This window comes from Anabrus simplex, chromosome 2 (genome assembly GCF_040414725.1).
Source record: "Anabrus simplex isolate iqAnaSimp1 chromosome 2, ASM4041472v1, whole genome shotgun sequence".
Lineage (NCBI taxonomy): Eukaryota > Metazoa > Arthropoda > Insecta > Orthoptera > Tettigoniidae > Anabrus > Anabrus simplex.
The window spans coordinates 454,899,400-454,925,338 of NC_090266.1; the positions used below are offsets into that span (position 1 = coordinate 454,899,400).

A 25,939-nucleotide genomic window follows, 5' to 3' on the forward strand; every position below is an offset into this window, starting at 1 on the left:
GGCCTCACCAACCTACAGCCATCACTGAAACCAAGACAGAAAAGGCTCTCATCTCCGAACACAACAGACCTCCACTCCGCCTCCCAGTGTGCTCTAGCTTGACACCACTTAAGTCACATATGGAAGTGGTTTGGAGTTAGTGGCATGAACGCTACAGGACGTCTGGCTCAGAACTGTCCCTCAAGTACAGTTCGCTGTGTCACTCTGGTGCCAACTGCATATTACGATTTCACCTGGTATACGTCACAGTGTCTCAAACATGTCTAGAGTCTGCCTGGTCGAGGAGGTAAAGCCGCAGCCGGTTCAGCCGGAAGGACTCGGCTTCGATTGCCCGCCCGGAAGTCGAAAAATGTGAGAAACGACATTTCCATTTCCAGAGGTCACATGGCCCTGAGGTTCACTGAGCCTACACTAAAAATGAGTAACGGGTTACTTCCTGGGGGCAAAGGCATCTGGGCGTATAACTAACCACTCTTCCCCAACAAGTACCGAGGTTATGGATAGTGGAAACCTTTACCTTCCACCTCTCCAAGGGCCTTCATGGTTTGTATGGAGATAACATGTTTACAGTATACACTGTAGCCCATTGTATGACACAAATTGTAACGCTAAACTCAGATCAAGTACGATATTTAGTCCGATAGGAGACATTTGGCGTGCTTGTCAATTTAACATCAATTGTGAGGTCGGTGGTGTATAGACAGCACGGTTAGGACTGAGGAAAACATGGCAAGAGTACTCATTCCTGTTACTGACCGCATTCAAATCGTGACATTGCTGCAAGATGAATGGCGACTAGTGTTGGAGTGAGTCAAAGTGATGTCTCCAGAGCCAGGAAAATGTTCGAGGAAACCCAAGCGGTTGCTGATCGTCAACGGACGGGACGCCCACGCAAAACAACTCGCAGGGAGAGTCAGTATTTGTTGCTTTCAGTACGTCGTAGGTCCACTGCAACCGCCACCTTGTTCCACCAGGGTCTTCCGAGGACCATTCGAGTGAATGTGTCTGATCAGACTCCACGAAATCGGTTGCGCGACGGAAGACTGATACCAGAGCGGTTTATGCCAAACGCTCGTCTTAAAATACATCATAGGGCAGCTCGTTTGAGGTGGACTAGAGCCGTGAATTGAGTGAGTCTGAGCTCATTCCATCAGCTTATACCTTTACGCAGCTCGTTTGGTTAGAGAAGGAGCCTTCTGCTGCAACGAACAGAGGAGACTCATAAATGAACGAGTCTGGTCAGCCTCGAACCAGGCTCATTTCTGCTCAGTCGAAATGGGCGACATTTGAACAGTGAGCTGTGTGAGTCAACCTAAGCTTTTTTCTATTGGTTTTACGTCGCTCCGACACAGATAGGTCTTATGGGGACGATGGGAGAGGACAGGCCCAGGAATGGGAAGGAAGCGGCCATGGCCTTAATTAAGCCTGGTGTGAAAATGGGAAACCACGGAAAATCATATTCAGGGCTGCCGACATTGGGATTCGAACCCACTATCTCTTGGATGCGAGCTCACAGCTGCACGCCCCTTACCGCACGGCCAACTCGCCCGGTACCTAAACTCTGAAATCTCTGATAAGCTTGGTATAACAGTCCACTCAGTAGTCCAGTCACTCGATGAGAGATCAAACTGCGACTTGTCTTGTTTTTTCTTTAAGAGTGTTAGATGCAATGGCTATACAAGAAAGAGGTTCTAAGAACCAATGCTTGTGGCAACAGTGTACCAGTGAATGAGTCACTTAAACTTCCGAGTTTTCCAGTTCCTCGATTCTCATCATTGTCATCAGAAAACACGGACAATTCTGTAGACACATTTGTCGAGTGAAGTTGAGCGCATTTTAGAGTTTGGTCCTTCCAAACACTCATTAACGCTTACCATTTTCTGATTTCCAGACCACAACAAAGCAACAGGTCTACACGGAATGACCCGAACACTGGAAAACGAGGAAAGCAATATGCTAGAATTCAGCTTACCATCCCAACGCATGTCTGGTTCAAGAATTTGAAACTAACACGAAGACTCATATGCGGCACGTTAAAATTATATTTTCCTGGCAGTAACGTGAAATATGATGAAGATGAACAAAGTCGAAAGAGAATGAGTTGTCCGAAGTTGTGCGAAATGCGCTTTTTTTTTTTTTTTTTTTTTGCGTCGCACCGACAGATATGTATTACGGCGACGATTGGATGGCAAATACCTAGGAATTGGAAGGAAGCGGCCGTGGCCTTAATTAAGGTACAGCCCCGGCATTTGCCTGGTATGAAAACGGGAAACCACGGAAAACCATCTTCAGGGCTGCCGACAGTAGGGTTCGAACCCACTATCTCCCGATTACTGGATACTGGCCGCACTTAAGCGACTGCAGCTATCGAGCTCGGTTTGTGTGAAATGATCCATGGTTCTCAGGTTGCATATTGTATCGCTGACCACTGGCGTGGCCCTTTATGATACCTCCCTTGATATCTGCCCTTCGAAAAGAGTAACACTTTTCTTTAGTTTTTCCCGTTACCCACCCTGAAGTGACATACACGACATGTCCCACGGGACTTGGACTATTTCAGAATTATCTTCCTATAAATACCAACTCCATGTGATTACCATGACATCATATGCACGTGATAACACAAACCCGAGTGAGTAGATTCCAAATAAGTTCAACAGTTTTCCACTTTTAGGAATATACAAACAGATAGATAACCAGACTTGTAGACAGACAGATACACTGACACCAAAGGGAAAAGTTTTACCTTATGTTTTCTCGATGTTCACTTACATTAGGTGGGGTTAATTTTCAATCTGATGCATCCTCTGATTTTCTCCTGTTATGGATCCTTCAAATAATTCTACGTCTGTGAGGGTGTCTGTCACTGGCGGCAGAAAATGAAGCCCATAGAAAATAGTTAGTTTCTCCGTCATTTGAAGAGTAAGCGAAATTAAGTTCATTCAAAAATTATTTAAAATGAATTAAAATTACATATAGTCTACACATTTTACATATAATCAATGGTGTTAAGAGGAAATAGAAAATATCTTCTGGTCTGTCTATAAACCCCGTCTATTCAGTGAAATGATATGCGTATTGAAACCTGCTGCTGGATAAGTAGACTCTAAATATGAAGTTTGGTCGAGATCCATTCAACCGTTTACACTTCATGCTCTGATAGGTCCGGACAACATCCCTGGACGGATCTTACTGCAGTATGCGGAATCTGTAGCGCCCTCCGTGTGCGCGCGCAATTCGACTACTCCATCATTAAAACTGTCGAGCCGGGTGAATGGAAAAGTTTTAATGTGATGTTGGTATATAAATAGGGCAATAAGGGAAGAGTTGAAAAATTACAAGTCAATGTCTCTTAACATCTATTGTCTGTAAATGTGTGGAGCGTTTGGCAGTAGGCTAAACTGCATGCTAGAATTTTTACGGGAGAATGACTTGCTTATCCCCAGCAGTATGGTTTTCTCCTTTCATTCCTTGCTTTAGCTCTCTCTTTCGCAATTTGTTTTACGTCGCACCGACACAGATAGGTCTTATGGCGACGATGGGATATGATAGGGCTAGGAGTGGGAAGGAAGCGGCCGTGGCGTTAATTAAGGTACAGCCCCAGCATTTGCCTGGTGTGAAAATGCGAAACCATAGAAAACTATCTTCAGGGCTGCCAACAGTGGGGTTCGAACCCACTATCTCCCGGATGCAATCTCACAGCTGCGCGCCTCTAACCGCACGGCAAACTCGCCCGGTGCATTAGCTTTCGTTCAGTAATTTAATATAAGAACTTATGATATTGAATAAACAGATTTTGTAATCCCAAAACATCTCCTCCTTAAATGGGTGAAAAGACGTAGTCGTCTCTCGTGAAAATATTTCGGTTAACTGGTGACTTTTCTAATCATCAGTAGACAGGTAGATGGAATACAAGATGACAGCCATTAGGTGTATTGCGGTGGGAGTACTCCGACTTTTTATTGTATTTTGTGTAGTCGAAAGCAAGATAAGAATTTCAAAACTGCATAAAACGTGCAGATAATAAAGATGACCTGCGCGTACATTCTCATCCGAAAGAAGAGCTCCTGTTGATGACGAAATGTAAAATATCATCTTGAACATAGTGTGAAATGAGGGGTTGCGACAAGCTACGACAACATGCAGAGGGCGCTCAGTTGAGCGGTCCTCTTACAGTACTGTCCATAACTCTAATGGGAGATGTAGAGATGAACCCAGGCCCAATCCAGGTGTGTATGATATGTAGCTCTAAGGGCCGTGTTAACCAGTTGTTTCTTTTATGTACTATTTGCCGTTCCCCAACGCATAGTGTGTGCGCAAAGACAATTCCCTGAAAACTTGAAAGTGTACATAGTGTAAATAGTGACGTAACTACCGGGGAAACTGACATGGTTACCCTACCTACAATCGTTTAACGCGTGCACTTTAAAGAAAAGCTTCAAGACAGCAGTAACTGTGTCCTGTTTGCCTGAAGCATCCTGAGACCTACGCCAAGGCTATGAGGGTGGAATTTACAAGCAATGGTGCAGAGTTTCTCGTAGGATCAGTTTATCGAGTTCCGAAATCAAGAGAGCTTATCAATTATCAAATGGTGCAATCAATCGGAAGTGTGTAACACATCTAGCACCAATGAATTCACTCTAGATGTAGATTGGCAGTATTTAGCCACTACTCAAAAACTACTCTCGCGAACAAGTTCCATACAGTAATCTATTTCTTGTCTTCGTGGGGTTCATTAATGAGCCCATTGTCTTGCACCCTTCTCCACAGACAATTTTTCATATGGAAGTAGCACCCGTTTATTTCCGAGGAAGGAAACAGGCTTCCGTAAAGACGAAACTCGCCGCTGCCTCAGGATCAACTTAAATTTTTCTTGGTTTGTATTCTATGATAATATTTAAATACTGCAGGAAAGTCGAATGTAAGTTGTTAATAAAGCAAACACTACTGGATACACGTTAGTTTCTTCTTTAGAGCTCCCATAATCAGCATAGTTATTGTAAAATTGGACAAAGTGTTTGCTACAACTTTTGAAAGTTACGTCCATCATACAAATCTCTTCCCTTTTGCCCACCGAGAATTACAGTTCTCTCTCTGCGCTTTCTTCGGATATTCCTTCTGAATGATGCTTATTTGAATATAGTTTTTTTAATTGTAAACTACTTTCTTCAAGTGGTATTCACTTTTGTAGTGGTGTTGAGCTTTAAACCCAGGTTACAATAACAAATTTGTGTTCTATTGAATATTAGCGACAAACAGAAATATGACGTTTCCTTAAATCAGAATTGGGTTTTAACAATGTTATAACTATGACAGACATACTAATATTAAATAAAACATACACCTGTTATTCTATTGTTATAATTTGAAAATATGGACCTGTAAATTTTTTCTTTGAAATGAATAGGAAGAGTACTTGAGAAAAATCATTTCCAATATTAAATTCCTATGCCTATTAATTTGATTTCCACCCTGTTTAAGAAATTATACACAGTTAACAATTTACCCCAAGTTTTAAACGAGCAATCTTCAAAACAACAGATGTGTTGTCCTCGGTGAAAGAACTACAACCTGGTTACTCTCTTGTTTACAGCGGATGATTTCGTGTCATCCAAACTCTAACTCGTGCTTTCCTATTTTCTAAATTTGGAAATCCAGTGTTATTGTTCCATTTCAGACCAGTTAAAATATAAACTATGAGCAATGTGGATGTGGCTTGTTTCAAGCACTCGTCCAGCGACGTAGAATCTAACCTAGCTATCACAGACTGATGTACTGCAGTACTAGTACTCTTCTTTGAAACAAACTGTACGGTACAGCAGAACTTCATTTCCTCTTTCGCCTTTAAAAATTTGGTCGTCCCTCAGTCTGCAATGTGAATTAATGAGTCAAAATTTCCCGTATTTGTGTTCTTGCCTGCGATTTACAAACGTACCCACTCCTGTAACATTCAGTGATATTCATTTCATATCCCAATGTGTACCAGCGCTGATGAAGTGGAATTGCTGCTTTACTGAGCCTATTTATCTTCATTACAACAAATTAACCAGCTCCGTAACACCCGGTAAAATGCGCTCTGTCTATTATTATAGCGTACACTTGATGTATTCAGGTACGTCCAGATAACGTAATTGTTTTGAATGTCGGGAGAGCTCTACAACATGGGATGGATTGCTGGTTGTAACTAGGTTATCAAATTTATTTCAAATGATGCCATAAACTAAACACACACCCCCTCTTTATGAATGGAACAATAGCCGCGTTATTTTTTCTCCTACATGTTTGTTGCTACGGATGATCTACTGAAGTATTTCGGCTCCTAAACATAACATGAGTTCAGCTATAAAATGCACAGGTGATACCCACCATAGTAGTCATTATAACTATTAACAGAACTGTCGTATTTAAAGCAACTCTGATTTACCCTGATTTAACGTGATGGCACTGAAATATTCAGCATTCCGTAACACTCTCTTCATATACATACATATCTGGAACATTAATAATTATTCTAAACTGATTAACATAAAGAAACTAAAGGTAAATTTGAATGTATTCCAAAATATACTTACAAGACAATATGGAATATTTTTCCTAATTTCCACAATTTGTCATTCCAAATTATTTAAGGTATTTTTGTCTATAACAATTAAATGGAATCTTAAGAAATGTATGTTATAGTCTAATGTACAATCTATTTTGTGTATTTCTTTTAATTTTGGACGTGGAATATTCTAAGCTTATAGCCTATATCTGAAGAAGTGAATATGTATGTTATCTCCTCCCGTTCCACATGCACAGAGTAAATGAATTCTTGGATACTTTTTAGATCGTATTCAAATCTAAATATCATCCAAATTCTGTCTCGCAGGTTCTTAATTTTTCAATTTTGAAACTCAATATTATTGTCTATTTCAGATCTTTTAACTATGAATTATCACCAATGTCTATAAGGCTTGTTTCAAGCACTCGTCCATCGAAAAGCTCGTCTTCTCTCTTTCCTATAAAATTACGTATGGTGACTTTTAACGTAGATTTATGTAGGTTAATACAAATAGGTTTACAATGTACAATGTAAACAGTTCTCGAATACATCACATTCCTCCTCATGCCTGTAGCCCATTATACAGTCTAATATTAAACTACATTTTTAATATTTTCAGTCTATTTCCTTATTTCTTCCACAAATACAGCCAATGATATTCTACCATTGTTTTCTATGGGATGATAATAACAAAATGTACTTTAATTCTTGCAGTATTTACGTTATTTCATGCAGTTTTCGTAGTCTTAACGCATTCAAAGTTCATTTGTTTTAGTCCTTAAAGTAGATTTAAGGCCACATGAATTTTTTTTCAAATGGAATATACATTTCTCACCCTCGTATTCTAACCCCTCTTATTTAAACAGATGATTCTCATATATTGTTAAAGCGAGAGAGTGAAGTTTATTGGTAACTGCAGATTGCCTCTGTAGTCATCCGTGATTTACAAGGCATTCCTTTACATTGAGGAATCCCTACAAAACTATACCACCCCAGATGGTCTGATATTGATATTTTCCGCCACGACGTTGATCACATCTATGCCTCTCGTCCCTTGGAAGTTATCAATATTACGGGGGTGAGGAGTCTGAGGGTCCGTCTGAATTATATTAAGGACTCCAAGTATGAGCTAAGGGAGGGTGGATGAAAGCACAAACTCCATCCTCCAGGAAGTACAACATAGCACAGATGTATGTAAACCACGGCTAGCATTGCAATGCAAAGGTACAACTCGAGAACTTCTGTTGCGGTGAAGTTCGCACCTAATTGGTTTATACAGTGTTGACTTGCAGCAGTAAAGTAGAAAAAAATCTAACCAATCAATACACAACGTATGGATACAACTTCAAATACAAAGAAGAACGAATTTCTATTAAAAACAGATTGTATGACTCGTTCAATAAAGATGACATCTGTAGATTCTGAAAATATATAGATGTCCAAGGGATGTCCATTTCATGGGGTGAAACATGTCATTTTTCCTTTATTTTTCCGTACAACTGATGTTTAAAATAGTATTTAGAAATATATTTCGAATAATTGGGAAGTGTTTTTATTCAGAATTATGCCAATATTAAAATTACTTTAGAAATTAATCCCCTCCAAATTGTTTGATAATGACGCTGATCCCTTTAATAGTATTTTACATGAATGATAATGATGATAGTTGTTTAATGGGGAGTAACATCTCTGTAATCGGTCCCTTTTTCGTTTAGATGAATGATGAAAGTTTACATCATTTTTATATCGTAATCGTAATCATGCGATCCTATGTTACGTGGAATCCAAACTAGTGGCATATGATTTTTATTTCGGTTATTATTTGCATCGGCCGGAAATGGAGCCATAGCTGCCTTGGTGAGAAGTTAGTGAGGATGTCATTGTCCTTGGACGTGAATGGGAATACCAACAAAGATTGGAAATAGTTTGCTGTATGTCGTATTGCGTTTTGAAGCACACCACTATGTCCGGAAGTAACATACCAGAAAATGGCTAAGTCAACCCTTCCATCAGTTTTGAGGATATGGCAACAAATTTTTACGACTGGTAGTCACCTGACCCAAAATATCAGTAGTGTGCTGTGTGTCCGTACCTTGTATATGGCATTCTTCAGCAACAGCTATGATACGCAATTCTCTGAAGTAAACAGGGGACTTGACACATTATGCAGTGGTCCATACTGTATATCTTACAACATTTTCTGAAAGCTCAACTTCTTGTATATACATATTTTAAATTATCATTCACTTCCTTGTCCCACTATACTTGTGGAATTTAAACACTTGCCACTACACGTTCAATACTAGAGGAAGCCTCTTGGCATTTTATAGGCTAAATATTATGAGGAAATAAATTGAAACTTCGCATTAATCACAATCGGGTTCGTGCATTTAAACGGAAGTACTGTCTTATTAAGGACGTCAGTTAACGAAAAAATATCAAAACTAGGTTGATGATATTCTCGTCTCAAGCAGAACTAAATGTAAAATGCTTATGAATTATTCATTGGCCCGCAAATTAGTTTCGATATTGAGGTATTTGCGCACTTTCTTTACAATGTCAGTGTCATTGTCCGTAGATGTGAATGGGAAGTGCATGCTTTTAAATGAAGTTCATGACCGAGCAAGCTGGCTACACTGTTCGCGTCAGGGAACTGTGAGATTTGTACTCGGGAGATCATGAGTTCGAATTCCACCGTCGACAGCCCTGAAGGTAGCATTCCATGTTTTCCCATTTTCACATCAGGAAAATCCTGGGGCTGACTCCTACCTTCTCCATTCCAGAACTTTCCCGTGCTTGCGTCACCGACAATTTCCGATGTCTTAGTGTGACTTCAAACCAACTGAGAAAAGAAAAATCTTTCTGCGCACATGTCCATCATTTTGGATCGCTTATTTTGTGTCTGCTATGTTATTGTATCGTTAGGACGTGTTCAGTGCTTTTCCTCTAACCATTCTTAATAACGTGCTACTGAAAATATAATTGAATTCATGTTTAGTGACCTATCTCGTATTCTGAGTCGGAACTACAAATGATGCGTTAACTCCGTAGAATTTTCAAAATTTATACGGCAAATAATAAATGTATACGCATTTTTCGATGTATTTTGCACTGAGAGGAAATTATCCAATGTTTTCTTGGCTTCTAGATAGATAGACAGTTAGTTGGTTAGTTAGTTAGTAGACAACGTCTATATTCAAAGTTAGGGCTCTCCTACATTCAACCACTGCATTAACGAAGTAGGTCGTTTAACGCTATTAACTACATAGGATATTACTAAATGACGTATAATACCTATAAAACTAAAATTAACTCCTTTATCAATGCTCGGACAGATAAGATTTTATATACTGAGTGGAATATTTTACAAACAAACAAACAAACAAACAAACAAACAAACAAACAAACAAACAAACAAACAAACAAACAAACAAAGAAAAACTATTATCAGCCACCATTCTACAGGACGTGACGTTACCCTCAGACATTTTAAATACCAACCATTTATTTCTGAAAGATATGTATTTCCTTTAGTTACATCAAAAATGTAATTTTTTTCATACAGAAGGTTTGGTCGCTTGTGTGTATCATATTTTGTGAGGAAAAACGGTTTCAATCGTGATAATCAGTCCAAAATAGACAATTTTAACGGAATCTGTAAGCATTAAAATTGTAAATATGGTAGGAGTTGGTGCCAGAAGACGTACACAATAAGAATTATGCACACTTTACAACGTAACTCATCCAAATCGGCAACCTATTTCACAGGCAACCGTGAGTGGAATAGAAACAAAATTCAGAGAACAAGTAAATGTCAGAGATACAAAATGGTCCGGAAGACCATTCAGGTACCAAAATGTCCAAAGTGGTGTTTCAAAAATAGTTCAAGAGAAACCACATTCTTCTCTCAAATAATAATTAAAATCTATATTTGATATCTCGAGAGCAACAGCCTGGAAAATATTGCAGCGATATGAACACCACCCTTATAAGGACCAGCCGTTGTAGGATTTTATGGAAGACGACTTTGATGGAAGGTTTCGGTTCTGTGAGTGAATGACTCTCTGCGATAGAAGTCGAACTTTGTATCAAATGTGTCCTTTTCCAAAAAGCTTCATTTTTCTCAACGGAGAAGCGAACAGACCAAATTGTAGGTTTTGTTCAGACAAAAAGTATTCAGTCAGCAGTATGTAAAGGTTGTTGGTTACAAGGACAATGTCCGGATAGAGGAGGTAACAAATACTCAAGAATATTAAAATTTACCAATAACAATGACATCTAAAGGAGGCACAAAAGTTGAAAAGTAGAAAAGCGCCTGGAATTGATAAGATTTCTGATGATAAAGCTGAAAATCACAGGCCAGTAAGTTTGACATGCATGGCATGTAAGCTTTGGTAAGCAGTCTTTCTGATTATATTAGACATGTTTACGAAATTAATAACTGGAACGAGAGAAGGTAGTTCGGGTTCCAGCAAGATATAGCAGATATCTTGGATTCAGGAGGCCAAATAGGACTGTATCGCGATTGACCTATCTAAGGCATTTGATAAGTTTGATCACGGGAACTACTGGCAAAAATGAATGCAATTTTAAAAAGTGTGACTGAATGGGTGGCTATATTTCTAAAAAATAGACCTCAAAGAATTAGAGTAGCCGAAGATTTATCTGACCCTGTAATAATTGAGAGGGGAATTCCTCAAGGCAGTATTTTTATACCTTTAGGTTTTATTATATACTAGCAGTTACCCGCGGCTTCGCTCGCGTGGATTTCGTAAAATAATAAAAGTAATCGTTCCTCGGTACTGTACTAAGACATTATCTGAAAATCCCTAATGTATAAACGGTCACCGACAAATAGAGTTTCATTTACCCCGCAAACTCCTTGTAAACCACATTTGTGTAATTGCCTTTTGGGGCTAAGATGACCATGCAACATAGAACTGTATATATGAGAAACAATCTTCTCTCAAACCGAAAAAAATGCTTATTTTTAAAGGAGATTTCAAATATATATCTCTACGTCGTAACATTTTCAGTTTTTGAGATAGGCTATGAGGATCCCCATAAAAATAATTAACCTCTTAATCCGTCCTTCCCATTTTCCGAAAACAAAAAGAAACAGATCTTCCTTTACTTTTAAAGGAGATTCCAAATACTAATTTTCGCGTCTGTAACATCATTAGTTTGTGAAATATAAGTATCCTCATTAAAAGTTATTCACTTCTTTTTTCACTTCTTTTCACCCCCCGTTAAGTGCCTTTTCCGAAAAGAAAAAGTACGTGTTCCTGTATATTTAAAGGGTTTTCCCAATACCAAGTTTCAGATCTGTAACGTGTTAAGTTTTTGACATATACTGCAGATATACCGGTACTCATTTTCAAAATTCACCCACTTTTTCAATTCTTTTCAACACCTTAAGTGGATTTTCCGAAAACAAAATGTACGTGTTTTATTTTTAAAGGAGATTCAAAATGCTGTACCAACTTTCAAATCTGTAACATCTTCAGTTTTTGAGATATAAGTCTCCTCATAAAATGAATTCAACTTCTTTTGCCCTTTTTTCCACCCCTCTACCTTTAAGTGGACTTTACGAAAATAAAAATGTATGTTCCTTTATTTTAAGGGAGATTCAGAATACCAACTTTCACGTCTGTAACATCTTCAGTTTCTGAGATATAAGTATCCTGTTAAACAGAATTCAACCCCTTCCTTACTTAATTTCACCCCTCCCCCACCAAGTCGGTTTCCCGGAAACAAAAAATATACGTGTTTATTTTAAAGGAGATTCCAAATACCAAGTTTTACGTCTGTAACATCTTTATCTTTTAGAGATATAAGTATCCTCATACAAATAATTCAACGAATATTTCAATTCCTTCCCCCGTAAGTGGATTTCGGAAAACAAAGGAAGACGTGTTTCTTTATTTTTAAAGGAGACTCCGAATACCAATTTTCACGTCTGTAATATCTTTTGTTTGAGATATAAGTATCCTCACAAAAATAATTCAACTCCTTTTTCACCCCACTCCCGTTAAATTGATTCCGCCCCCACCGCTCCCCCACAAATGCGTGTTTCTTTATTTTTAAAGGAGATTTCAAACACGAATTTTCACGTCTGCAACCATCAGTTTTTGAGACATAAGTATCCACATTAAAAGAATTCAATGTTTTCACTTCCTTTCACCGCCCCCCTCCTTCAGTGAATTTCCCGAAAACAATATAAACTTATAAAGGAGCTTCTAAATACCTATTATCACGACCGTAACATTTTCAGTTTTCTAGATATTTGTCCTCATAAAAGGAATTCAGTTCCTTTTCACCCCCTCCCCCAAGTTTATTTTCCCCTTAAAATGCGCTTTCCTTTATTTTAAAGGAGATTCCAAATACCAATTTTCACTTCTGTATCAACTTTAGTTTTCGTAAGGTATAAGTATCTTCATACAAGTAATTCAATAAATTTTTCAGTTCTTTCACCCCCTTAATTGGATTTTCCGAAATCAAAGGCATATGTGCTACTTTACTTTTAAAGGGGATTCCAAACACCAATTTTCATGTCTACAACATCTATAATTTTTTAGATATAAGTAGACTCATGCAAATAATTTAACTAATTTTTCAATTTTTTCACAGCCTCCAAATTGGATTTTCCGAAAACAAAAAATATGCATTTCTTTATGTGATTCCAATCACCAATTTTTACGTCTGTAACGTCTTCAGTTTTTGAGATATCAGTATCTTAATACAAAGAATTCAACCCACTTTTCAGTTCTTTCTACCCGCCCCTCGCCCCTCCCCCAAGTGATTTTGCCGAAAACAAAAAATATGTGTTTCTTATTTTTGAAAGGGATTAAAAAATACCAATTTTCACTTCAGTAACATGTTGTGTTTTGAAGATATACTGTAGATATCCTCATTCTAAAAATGCATCCCCATTTTTGTTCCCCTTAAGTGGATTTTCCGAAAAATCTACGTCTCTTTACTTTTACAGGAGTACCAGTTTTCACGTCTGTAACATGTTAACTGTCTGAGATATATTGTAGTCCTATATATATATTTTTTAATTTCCAACCCGCTTGTCACACCCGTTCACCCCCCTATCCATTGGATTTTTCAATAGCAAAAGAATATGTTGTTCTTTATTTTTAAAGGAGATTCTAAATACCAATTTTCATGTCTGTAACATCTTTAGTTATTGAGAAATAAGTATCCTCATAAAAGGTATTCAACCAACTTTCCCCCTTTTTTCAACCCTTTAATGGGATTTTGCGAAAACAAAGTATTTCCTTATTTTTAAAAGAGGTCCCATTTACCAAGTTTTACGTCTGTAAACTTTTAAGTTTTTAGGATATAGATATCCCCATTCAAAATTTAACCCCCCTTTTCACAGCCTTAACAACAAAAAATACCGGTACGTGTTTTTTATTTTTTAAAGGAGATTCTTAATACAAAATTTTACACCTGCAAACTTTTAAAGTTTTGAGATATAGATACTCTAATTTTAAAGATTTCTAAAAATTCACCCGATTTTCACTCCTGTTGAACCCCCATGAATTGGATTTTCCAAAAACAAAAAATACTTGTTTGTTTATTTTTAAAGGAGATTCTAAATACCAATTTTCAGGTCTGTAATATCGTCATTTTCTGAGATATTAGTATCCCCCTTAAAGGCATTTAACCGATTTTTCACCCTTTTTTACCCCTCTTAGTGGGATTTTCCGAAAACAAACAATACGTGTTCCTTTATTTTTAATGGAGAATCTAAATACCAATTTTTACATCTGTAAACTTTTAAAGTTTCGAGATATAGATATACTCATTTTAAAATTTCACCCCCATTGTCACCCCCTTAGCGACAGAATATCCAAAAATCCTCCCTTAGCGAGCACCTACATAGCAATATAAATTTATCCTCAAAATTTCATTCCTTAACGTCCAGTAGTTTTGGCTCGGCGATGATGAATCAGTCAGTCAGTCAGTCAGTCTGTCAGGACAAGTTATTTTATATATATAGATATAGATGATATGAGTAAAGAAGTGGAATCAGAGATAAGCCTTTTTGCGGATGATTTCATTCTTTATAGAGTAATAAATAAGTTACAAGATTGTGAGCAACTGCAAAAAGACCTCTATAATGTTGTGAGATGGACAGCAGGCAATGGTATGATGATGAACGGGGTTAAAAGTCAGGTTGTGTGTTTCACAAATAGGAAAAGGCCTCTCAGTTTTAATTACTGCTTTGATGGGGTGAAAGTTCCTTATGGGGGTGACTGTAAGTACCTAGGTGTTAATATAAGGAAGGATACCATATACATGGGATTGTAAATAACGGGTACAGATCTGTGCACATGGTTATGAATGTGTTCTGATAAGACCCCAAGTAGAGTATGGTTCCAGTTTATGGGACCCTCACCAGGATTACTTGAGGATTACTTGATTCAAGAACTGGAAAAAATACCAGGAAAAGCAGTTCGATTTGTTGTCGTTGATTTCCGACAAAAAGTAGCGTTACAAAAATGTTGCCATGTTTGGGCTTCAAAGACTGGGGAGAAAGGAGACGAGCTGCTCGTCTAAGTTATATGTTCCGAGCTGTCAGTGGAGAGATCGCGTGGAATGACATTAGTGGAAGAATACGTTTCAATCTTTAAAAGTAGGAAAGATCACAATATGAAGATAAAGTTGGAATTCAAGAGGATAAATTGGGGAAAATATTCGTTTATAGGGAGGGGATTTAGGGATTGGAAAAAACTTACCAAGGGAGATGTTCAATGAATTTCCAATTTCTTTGAAACATTTAAGAAAAAAAGCTAGGAAAACAACAGATAGCCACTCCACCACCTGGGCGACCGCCCGGAATGCAGATCAAGATTGATTGATTGATTGATTGATTGATTGATTGATTGATTGATTGATTGATTGATTGATTGATTGATCAGGTGGAACTGTTGTGTCCTTAAGTTATGAACTTGTTTGAAAGTAAAAAGAATTCACACTGGAAGGTAAAAACACACACACACAGCATCCTCGAAAATAAATGTGGAGGCAGGGATTCTGGGAACCAGAATTTTAATCCTTCTTCCTTTGACGAGACTCTTACAAGTGGCCGCTATTAGATATTCTTATGTGAAATTTTAATACCATCCCTTTCTCCCTTGCCTCCAAATTTTGGAAGATCCAGACATAAAAGATGATTCGGGCTGGTACCAAAAAAGAAGATTTATTGAGTGGCCTACAATATCACAGGACCTCTCTCCACTTCATTGCCTTTATGGGAATATTTGTAATGTAGAGACTCTCTTGTGATGCCTGCTAATACGGAAGAGTTGTAAATGAACTTCAGGAAAGAATGCAGAAATTTACCACCAGCGGTAATTGAAAATGTTCGAAAGGAATTCATAGTCCGACTGAACCATTGCCACATTATAAATGGGGATTATTGTGAACATGTTATTAAATAACTTGAAATTAATTTGTTGTAGTAGTTTTGTAATATGTGGAGAAAGCTGATCAAAGAAGTAAAAAAATCCATGGCAACCAAACCTCTGTATGAAGCAAATTCAATGCAACTAAAGAAAATAATAGGTTGCCGTTTAAAAATATTGTCGATAATTTCACATCCTGCAGAATAATGGCTGAAAATTTTATTTGTATAAAATATTCCTTTCAATACATTAAATTTGAATTGTTCGAGCATAATTTGACAAATGAATTTATTTATTTTTATTGGAATTACATTTTACTTAGAAAAACCCTATATAGTAGTAATGTAACTCGTGTGGGTGGTAAATTGAAACAACAACTTACAGCGTTAAATTCTATGACTGAGATTTATTAATTAATACAATTTGCTTACACACTACGCAGACATGCAGACATACCAAGACCACTCCTCGCAATACACTATAAACACAACAATACCATTTCGCGCTTTCACTGCTCAGTGGCATCAATTGTTCAGTCTATTGCTTACAAACTAAACAATCAAATTACACACTCTTCCACAACTGTCACTTATAGTCTAAGTCAGTACCCTCTAGTACGCTATCACAGCCACACAGTTCACAGCTCGGGTACCACAGTCTCACAATCCTGTACGTTGTCCACTGTCCGTACACTCACAGCAGACTTCGTTAACCATTCCTTGCTGACTTCTGTCACGCTTCGCCAGTGACATACACGTTCACTCAGAGCAGCTTAACAAACGCTCACTTCACGGACAGAGCTGCCCTCGTTGCACTGACTCCTCAACTCGGACTGAAACTCAATTAATCTGGACCGTTACTGTCCACTGACTGACCCAGTGCTCCACAGCATTACTCCTCAACAGCGCTAATACAACAGCACTAACTCTCTGACTGAACTGACCCCATAATGAACAACTTGAGCGCGTCCAGCCCGCCTTAAATAGGGAGGCCTGCCCTTCCAGGTACTTCGCTAAAGGAGAATCCCCTATAGCCCTAACGAATCTGAATGATCTGGATTCACTATCCAGGTCTTTCTCCCACGATGGGGAGGCCCCCAGTCTGATAACAGATTGGTGGCGGAAGGGGCTGACCTTACTCGCCTGGCTCGTTTCGGATTGGTTCGTCGCGTGGAGAGTGAATGTAGTCTTAACTCGGTGACGTTACTCGAGGCCGGGTCCAGGCTATCTTGCTCCTCCGAATGTTTTATAATGAAATGGCGGACACCATCGTAGTAATAATAAAAATAACAACAAACTATTAAAAATGTAAATAATATAGTAGTACGAATAGGAAAACAAAATAGAGAAAACAATAATAGAAATAATGATAACACACCACGTATAGAATGTACAGTCGTAAAAATAAAAGACAAATGATATTGTAAAAGTATCTCGCAGGTACGCTTTTCTCAGGAAAAAATGCATCATACTGTATAGATACAATATTTCTTGTTTGTACCCACAGATTTTATATCTACGAGACACGTGAATGATATTTTGATAATAATTATATCTGACCAAACATTAAATGAAAGAACATACATTACCATGAGCTTGTTCGTTATTCGACAATATAAATGAAGATAACAATAATTATACCAACGAGTGTGAAAAGAAAACTAAAGTGTAGTACGAGTATATCTGGCGACTGAAGAAGGATAGGCTACCTAGGAGAATACTGGACTCGGGGTTATGGATGGTAAGGGAAGTAAAGGGATACCAATATGACGATGGTTAGTCTCATTTTGTAATGATTTAAAGATAAGAAATGTGGAACTAAACGAGCTACGAATAGAGTATTGTGTCGGTATTTAATAAATTCACATAGATTTGCAGACTGAATGCTGAAAGGCATAACAGTCTATAATTAACATGTACGTATGATTTAAGAAATGTGCTTATTCACTTTCTCATTCATAATCCACTAATCATACAAGTCTACTGGGTACACTCAGCAAGTGATTTCCACCAAATTTCCTTAGCGAATGGGGTACCTACATAGTTCAGTATTAGACATAACGTTGTGGAATGAAAACTGACTGCGTTATGCCATATCCTGTTTAAGACTAACTCCCATTTGCCATTGTGATTACCAGCCACTAATCTTGGGCGTGTCACCATTTTCTAGGACAGAGTTAAGCCGGCCACTTCTTAGACGCTATCAGTTTCATTAATCGGATCAGAACTTGCGTTGAAGTGCAGCGCGAAAATCACTGCCGTTAATCTACAAACTTTCTTCCTGGAATGTATATAGCATCCATGTTACTCAGCTTGGCAGCTCTGAAGGACAAAGAAGAGAGAAAAAGGAGGGTTAAAATGAAGTAGAAGTAGAAGAGAGGAGACGGAGATTCCATCGAAGTTAACCTCTGAACCACTAAGCCGGTGTTATATGGTTGGCTGGGGAAGTATGTTCAAACAGAAGACGTGATAGAGAAAGAATGGAAACTTAGTGTGGAACTGGCTTATCGAGTGTAAATGTAAGGTAAGTCTTGGGAGCTATGCATCTCTGAGTTCAACTTCATGCCATAAAACATATGAGTGTTTTGGTGACTACAAGTCCCTTAGAAAACCTCTGTCAAAGTAGTTTGCCAGCTACAGATGTAAAATGTGGGTTTATTTATGATTTGCTCCGTAAATTATAACTTTTAAAATGTTTTTTCTTACTGGTGGTGTATTTTAAATGGTAAATTCTGAATACTGATAATTTAATAGACTTAACAATCTCAAAAGTTAACGACAAAAAACACAAATTAAAGATCTACAAAAATCCTGCTATATCTGACTCACGAATACAAAACATTTTAAACAAACATACACAAAACAAGCCTTCAGTATTCCGTTTCAAGTCACACAAACTCAACAACACACCCCTCTCCACAGAAGATTATATTGAATTATTACACACCATAAAGTGCCTGACAGTTGCTAATAGCTCCAACCACATCCCCACCGACAGCGTTCTACACATAATAAAGAACAACTAACACAAATCATGCGAAAATCAAAACGAAGAGACATGTGTCACACTAACACACACAGTATATTAACAATCTCTCTCTTTCTCCCTCCCTCTCTGTCTCGTCCAAAACTTCAGGAAACTGCGAGACAGCGTTCAGGAAAAGAACAAAATGTTCAGCCGAATTCATCCGGGACGCAAACGTGTGTTACTTACTTGTTACATACGACTCATATGCAGTGATTACAAATTCTGCATTGGAAAAGCAGTTGAAATTTCAGGACGAGGAGGTCTGATTCGCTGATCCATTCAGACGTCGGGCTGATTGCGTCCAAAATGCTGTTGGTGATTAGCGACAACTGCGAATTTTCAACTGCCCATATGTCTGTGTTGTGCAGGTTTAAGTTGCGTCTCTTCCAAATGTGTCCTCGTCAGGTGAACAAAACAGACGATGGACGGCAAAAACGTGCATATGGTAGTGGCCATGTGCAATGCCTGTACCTCACCACCAATGCATAATAAGACTATATTCACAGGTATTTGATCCTGAGAATCACCCCTGACCTTTGTCAGTGTTTGGAACATAGATGGATTGTACTGTATTATTGTAGTATTATGATATTCAGCTGATAGCGTTCCAACGAAGGAAAGTTGCTGTCATTCATTGTTAATGTGTTTTAGATAACTAAGCGTTCTTGTGGGAATGTATCTATAATTTCTCCAGGATATATTCACATGTTATAATACGAATTTGCGATAAATATACTGACATTGGGTGTATCTGAATTACGGTAGGATCTCGTAGGAATTAGTTGGAAAAACAGGGATTCGAAGAAGCCATTAAAGTTGCATACCGAAATAAGTTCGAACATTGTACCCTGTAGCATGTCAGCATTTTATAAATACGTCACAGTATAACAGCATAAAAATAAAGACTTCAAAACGGGAGACAAAAATCCACCTAGGTATTATTTCAAACTGCAAATGTATTCTAAAGCAACTCTGAAACAACGACCCATTCCTTAAGCGAAATGCGTGTAGGTTAAATAATATTCTTTCTCTCTCTCCTATGCACTGTAGACTGTAAGCATACCGGTACTCTTCTGTAAAACATTGAGTGTGCGTATTGTGTACGGTAATGACATTCCCACTACTCTAGGTGAATGTGAAATGAACGAGCTCGTTGATATTAACTGAGATAATAAAAATGTAGTAACTTTCTGTAGGCACTACTGATCAGTCACTTTTCCTCGAAATGTTCATTGTAAACAATCATTAATTGCACTTGAAACATATTAAGGAACGCTTTCGTCACAAAATTCTATTTAAAGTGCTTTGTTAGTTTCAGAAATGTAATTAAATAATACCCGTGAATGCACTACTGAGAAAGGCCTAAGGATGTCCAACTTAGATTATTTGAAACAAATAGGGTTTTGTGAGAGAAGAGAAACTAAAATTACTTATGCCCAGTTGTGATTTAATAAAGAACATGTAATGAAGTCGTATATAACATGCACATAATAGATATTGGAGTATTTCTTGTAAATCACATGAAGTGGCAGGCTTATAAAAGCAATCCCGAAAGTACTATTCTATATATATATATATATATTGGACCCATAAGCGAATTTACCTAATTAATTTACAAATTAAAAGTTGAATATTTCGCATATGGGACACTACAGTAGGCTGGGAAACTAGCAGTCACAAAGGAACTTTCTGGCGCCAGTGTGGCGGCGAGTAGAATCCTCGAAACTCTTCTTAGAGCACGACCAACTTGTTAACCGCCCTGAGTACTCCTTCCAATAAATTTTATGATACCGCCTAGGAGTGGCGACTTTCTGTTGGTTCTCACGAGAAAATCACGCGTTGAGGCCTGACCTACTTAGCTAGGACAAAGGGACAACGACAATACCCGCCAACTCTTGGGAGGAAATGGAAGCATCCACGCTACGAAGAGCGCGAAGGTCTCAGCCAATCACAAAATTCTAAATTTGAATGAACTGTCATAGCGGGAATCTACAGTCAGTATTTCGCTATCTGAAGCCCGGTGTGGTGGTGAAAAAAAAGTGTCCTGATTTCTTTATAATATTTGGAAATTTATCAGTGTGAATCTGGGGTTAATTAGTGCCTAATTAATAAAATTTAACTCCACACGGAGGGGTAGTAGTCTCCAGGAGAATGAAGTGTCATGGCGGGATGGAGCCATTCGCTGGAAGAAAATAACACCAGTGACGCGCGCCGTCGTGTGGATTATCCTGTGATCATTTCCCACGACGCAATATTACATGTAAGTCAGACAAAAATTAGGAAGTTTTGCACATAAATTTTGAAAACTTTAACCTACGGATGTACGATAAAGCGCTCCCGAGGGCTAGATCACTACGCCACATCCCTTCCACAGAACTATTTTCAAGGTGGGGGGAGAACTCTTTACAAAACCCAGCGACCAGGGGGTTGAATTCTCAGTGATTCTTCAGAATTCTCAGTGTTTCCTCAGATTCTCAGTGATTCTTTAGTAGTCGCAGTGATTCTTCAGTGAAACTTCAGATTGACAGTGTGAATCAGAGCGACAGTGTGACAGAGTGTGACAGCTAACTCAGTTAGTCAGCTTTACTTTTGGCTGGTAGGAAAGCGAGTAGAGACACTTGTAGGCATTTTGAGAAAGCCTTGTATTATTTTACTTGGGAGAGTAACATTTCAGAAAATGAACACTTTAACGAACTTTTACTATTTATGCAGGCAAGAGCTACACTTTCAACACTTGGCTTAAATGAACTCACATCACGAGTCGAGAGGAACAAGTCCATGTTTTCAGCATAATTACATAAAACCTCTCTAACCCACGGGTAGTTTCACATTTGTCATCAGCATAAACTTCTCCACAACATTTGAAGCTTTATTTTAGCTTGCTTTTACCACTTAATAAACTGTTTGGCAAGCGAGATGTTTACGGGGAGAGACTAGTAAAGGCGGACAGGGAGGAGAATGACTTTTCTTTAATGAAGGCCGCAGTGGTAGACCTTGAGCAAACAGCTATGTCCCGTTGGGGTTAATGTTCGGTAAGCTCTAGGTAAACAAAAGCTGAGAGACCAGAGTGCAGGCCAACAGGTGATTTTCAGGTAGATAGCGGAGACGACCGGACAACTTCACGACACGAGTCTACAGTGCTATCGTCTAACTTTCACTGGAGTGCGAGAAATGCGAGTGTTTTATGTTAATGTAAGCGTGTGTTACGGCATGACAAAAATGTGTCAAATTTGCGTGTGTGAAAATTTGGAATACCACAGCAGCATCAAGATGGTATTCTAATTCACCATGACCGAGTCCGGAGTGTGAGCCAGCATGCCTCCATCACCAGGTATGAGCATCAATAAATAATGTAAATAAATATGTAGGACCGTGACTAATCGATGATCAAAATGTAGCTTAGAGTATTAGGTAGGATTGTAAATAATTCACAGTTTTATAATACTACTATAATAATAATAATAATAATAATAATAATAATAATAATAATAATAATAATAATAATAATAATGTTGCACTTTCATCTAGGGTTATGTGTGCATTTCGTTGAGGTAGATGTTGTTTGCGTGTTGTTATGGATTATTTTTGTAGTATGTCACTTTGACAGTTTAGGAAGCTATGATATTTGATCTATGAGTGTAACGCTGATTTATTTATAATTATTCATCATGTTATCATATCGTTGGTTTTGAGTCATATTTTGTTGGAATTTTGATCTTGTAGACGCCGCCTCGTTGTTTTTTAATGTTTATTTTTTTTGCTTTATGCGCATTCAGTTTGTTTATGTTGTGGGATCATCCTTCAGGTGACCGTTTCTGGTAGTACTTATCCCATGTATTTTTGCGACGATTTTTGGAAGACGCGAGTATTTATTTCTGTGTAGTTGCGGTTACACATGTTTCAACTTCTGTGTTTTGAGAGGCAATCTCGTCATCTTTTTTTAAGAAACAGTGAGTGCCAGGAAGCCATTGATGAGTCAGCTCTGATATTTTGTGATATGTGAAGCAGAGAATGATCAAGAGATCGAGCTAGATGAATAATATCCCTGATGATCTACGTTGATAATGGAAATGTGAGATTTGGACCATGTCATGAACTGTCGTAAGAAATCGTAATATGCACGACAGATATTTCGCCCGCCGGATACGAGCGAGGCCGTATTGTGAGAATAATGGATAATAATGACGTCGACAATTAATGAGTGAATAGAATTGTGAAATGAATAATTTAACCAAGAGTGTTAAATGTGTTACGACATGGGTTATGATTGTAGGCAGAAGCCTGTATTTGTTTAAATAATTCCAGGGAAAGTAGATGCTCGGCAATTATGCTAGCCATTGTACAATGTGAGCAGGGCGACGAGTCAATGTGTTTTTCGATAGTCATGTAAAGTCATGGATGACATGAAATAACAGTAGTCATTGTCCATAAAGGTTAAATGGTATCATGTCCAGACATTTGTCGTCTGAGGTTAGAGATTGCCGTCAAATTCGCAATATTTTTGCTACTCGCAGCGGGATATATTTTTCTGGAGACTCCGATTTTATTTTGCGCATTCCATCCTTATTAATTTCCAGTAGGCCGCGATGGTGGGATCTAGTTTTGCTTATTTGTTTTTCTTTCTGAGTGTACTTTATTACCGTTTGTTGTAGGACGTGAGCGTATGTGAATTATTTATATTTGATCTGATGTAAATAGATAGGTGTAGATAGGCTAGTTTTGATTTCTGTATTTTCTTTGTCGGAGCAGTGTTTCTCCGTTAACAGATTTAATGATGTAAATAAGATTTCAGATGTTAGGTTAATGGATCATCGATTAAGTCACAGTCGAAACCATAGTAGTGGTATGCTCATACCAGGCATTTAGTAATTACCAAACCTTTTAAAATCCACTACATTTTATTTAGAAAATGAAGCGATCTTTAATAAACCAATTGTATAAAAACTGCCGCAATGAATTAGGTGAACAAGATGGCATCTGCCTCCATCTAGTGGTGGTACCACAAATAATGAGTTGATAATGAAATGCAGTTAGCAGCAAATTCAACAAGAATTTTAATGTACAAGGATCGCTGTCATTTGAAATGTTAACGTGAGGCACTTGGCCTAATCTTTTGGATTATTTTTAAGAAGTCCAGTCTATCACAGGCATGCAAGTGAAGTATAAAAATTAGATGAGTGGTTATGACACTCAGATTTATGTTTCAATAATTTATTTTGTTTAATCATGAGGTGTTTGAATAAGACAATGTTTATGTGGTAAATGAAGGGTGATGTTCATGGCTGTTTTCTTCGAATTATTCCTTATGTGATACACTTGGTTAGTGCAGTCCATGACTGTTTTAAAGTTGGGTGTTTTCCCAAATGAGCCACATGTGTTAATATTTGATAACTCCTCTGAGACAGTGGATTTGATGACGTAACTAATTACTTTATTATGATTCAACTACTTTTAATTTATTTTGAGAGATATTTTTTTTACGTAATATAATTCTGTAGTTCAAAGAGGGTGGTCTTTCTGACCGGAGTTTTAAATTGATTCACGTTATCAACTTGGAGACAGTGTCAACATAGTCTGGAATATTTAATTAATGTGATTGACCATCAGTCAGTTTATTAGGCAGATTATGGTGTTATTGTAAGGCAGATCTCAATCTTAATTTTTCTTAATCTCATTTATTTCATTTTGTTTCATTTTTCACCAGTTCAGTTTACGTTCACTTTTGGCATTTTGCATTTTATTCAATAAATCAGTCTTTTATTTAAATTTAATTCAGTCTTTGGGTACCGTCATTTATAGTTAGTTTACCCCATCTTTTCATTTCCTCACTCCTTGATCGACGGGTGGCCTCTCTTCGGGGATAGCGGACGGTCACGACTGAGGAAGAAGAGTCTACATGCAGCGGTGAGTATCATTTACATGTCATTTATTACAGGAACAGCCGGCGCACAGAAGAAGGAAGAGTTCACCGCAGTTGTTGCCTTGAAAAGGGCACAATATATATATATATATATTTCACAACTCTGTGTGTTTCGAATGATCGCATTGCACACTGGATCTCTGGAAACCATGTATAATTCAAAGAAATATGTGGACGAAAGACAGAACTAAACGTTTCATGCCTGTTCGTGTTAATATAATGGTAAAATTTTCGTTGGACGTACTCTTCATTTGAATGGGTGATTCGAGTGCTCTTTGTTGCGGGAGGAGTGTGAAGTAACACTGATATAATCAAGTTTCCCTTTAAAACACTTTCTTCTGTCTTAGTTATGCGCTAAGACAGAAACATGATAGAACCGCGTTGAGTCGTTAGGCGACTTACGTGTATTAATTCCAATATTTTTCTACTTCTCACTTTCTACTTCTTACTATATTTCAAAAGCATCTTACTTCAATCTCCAGGGCACATGTCTGGACTTCAGAACGGTATCATAAAAGCTACTGATACCACCCACACACCACAGAAACACAGGTTACTGAACTGACATTAGTTCAGAGAGCAAATGAGGAAGGATATACTATATATTTTCTATATATTTTTACAATTTGCTTCACGTCACACAAACACAGATAAGCCTCATGTCGACGATGGGATAGAAAAGGGCTAGAAGTTTGAAGGAAGTGACCATGGCCTTAATTGAGGTACAGCCCCAGCATTCGCCTGGTATAAAAATTGGGAAATCACGGAAAAACATCTTCAGGGCTGCCGTGAATGGGGATCGAACCCACTATCTCCCGAATGCAATCTGACAGCTACGTGACTCAAACCGCTCAGTCACTCACTCGATTGAGCTAGATGATGATGATGATGATATTGTTATTGTTGTTGTTGTTGTTGTTGTTGTTGTTGTTGTTGTTGTTGTTGTTGTTGTTGTTGTTAGAAGTCCAGAGTTCCAGAGTTCAAAGATTTGTTATTCATTTTTGCACAAAAATCACTCAATATTAATCT

General features: G+C 37.9%; 1 protein-coding gene across 1 annotated transcript in view; it reads left to right on the forward strand.

Annotated features, from left to right (window-relative positions):
* LOC136863575 (uncharacterized) overlaps nucleotides 1-25,939 on the forward strand; it is a 633,079-nt gene that overhangs the window by 5,291 nt on the left and 601,849 nt on the right. The gene's annotated exons all lie outside the window — the stretch shown is intronic.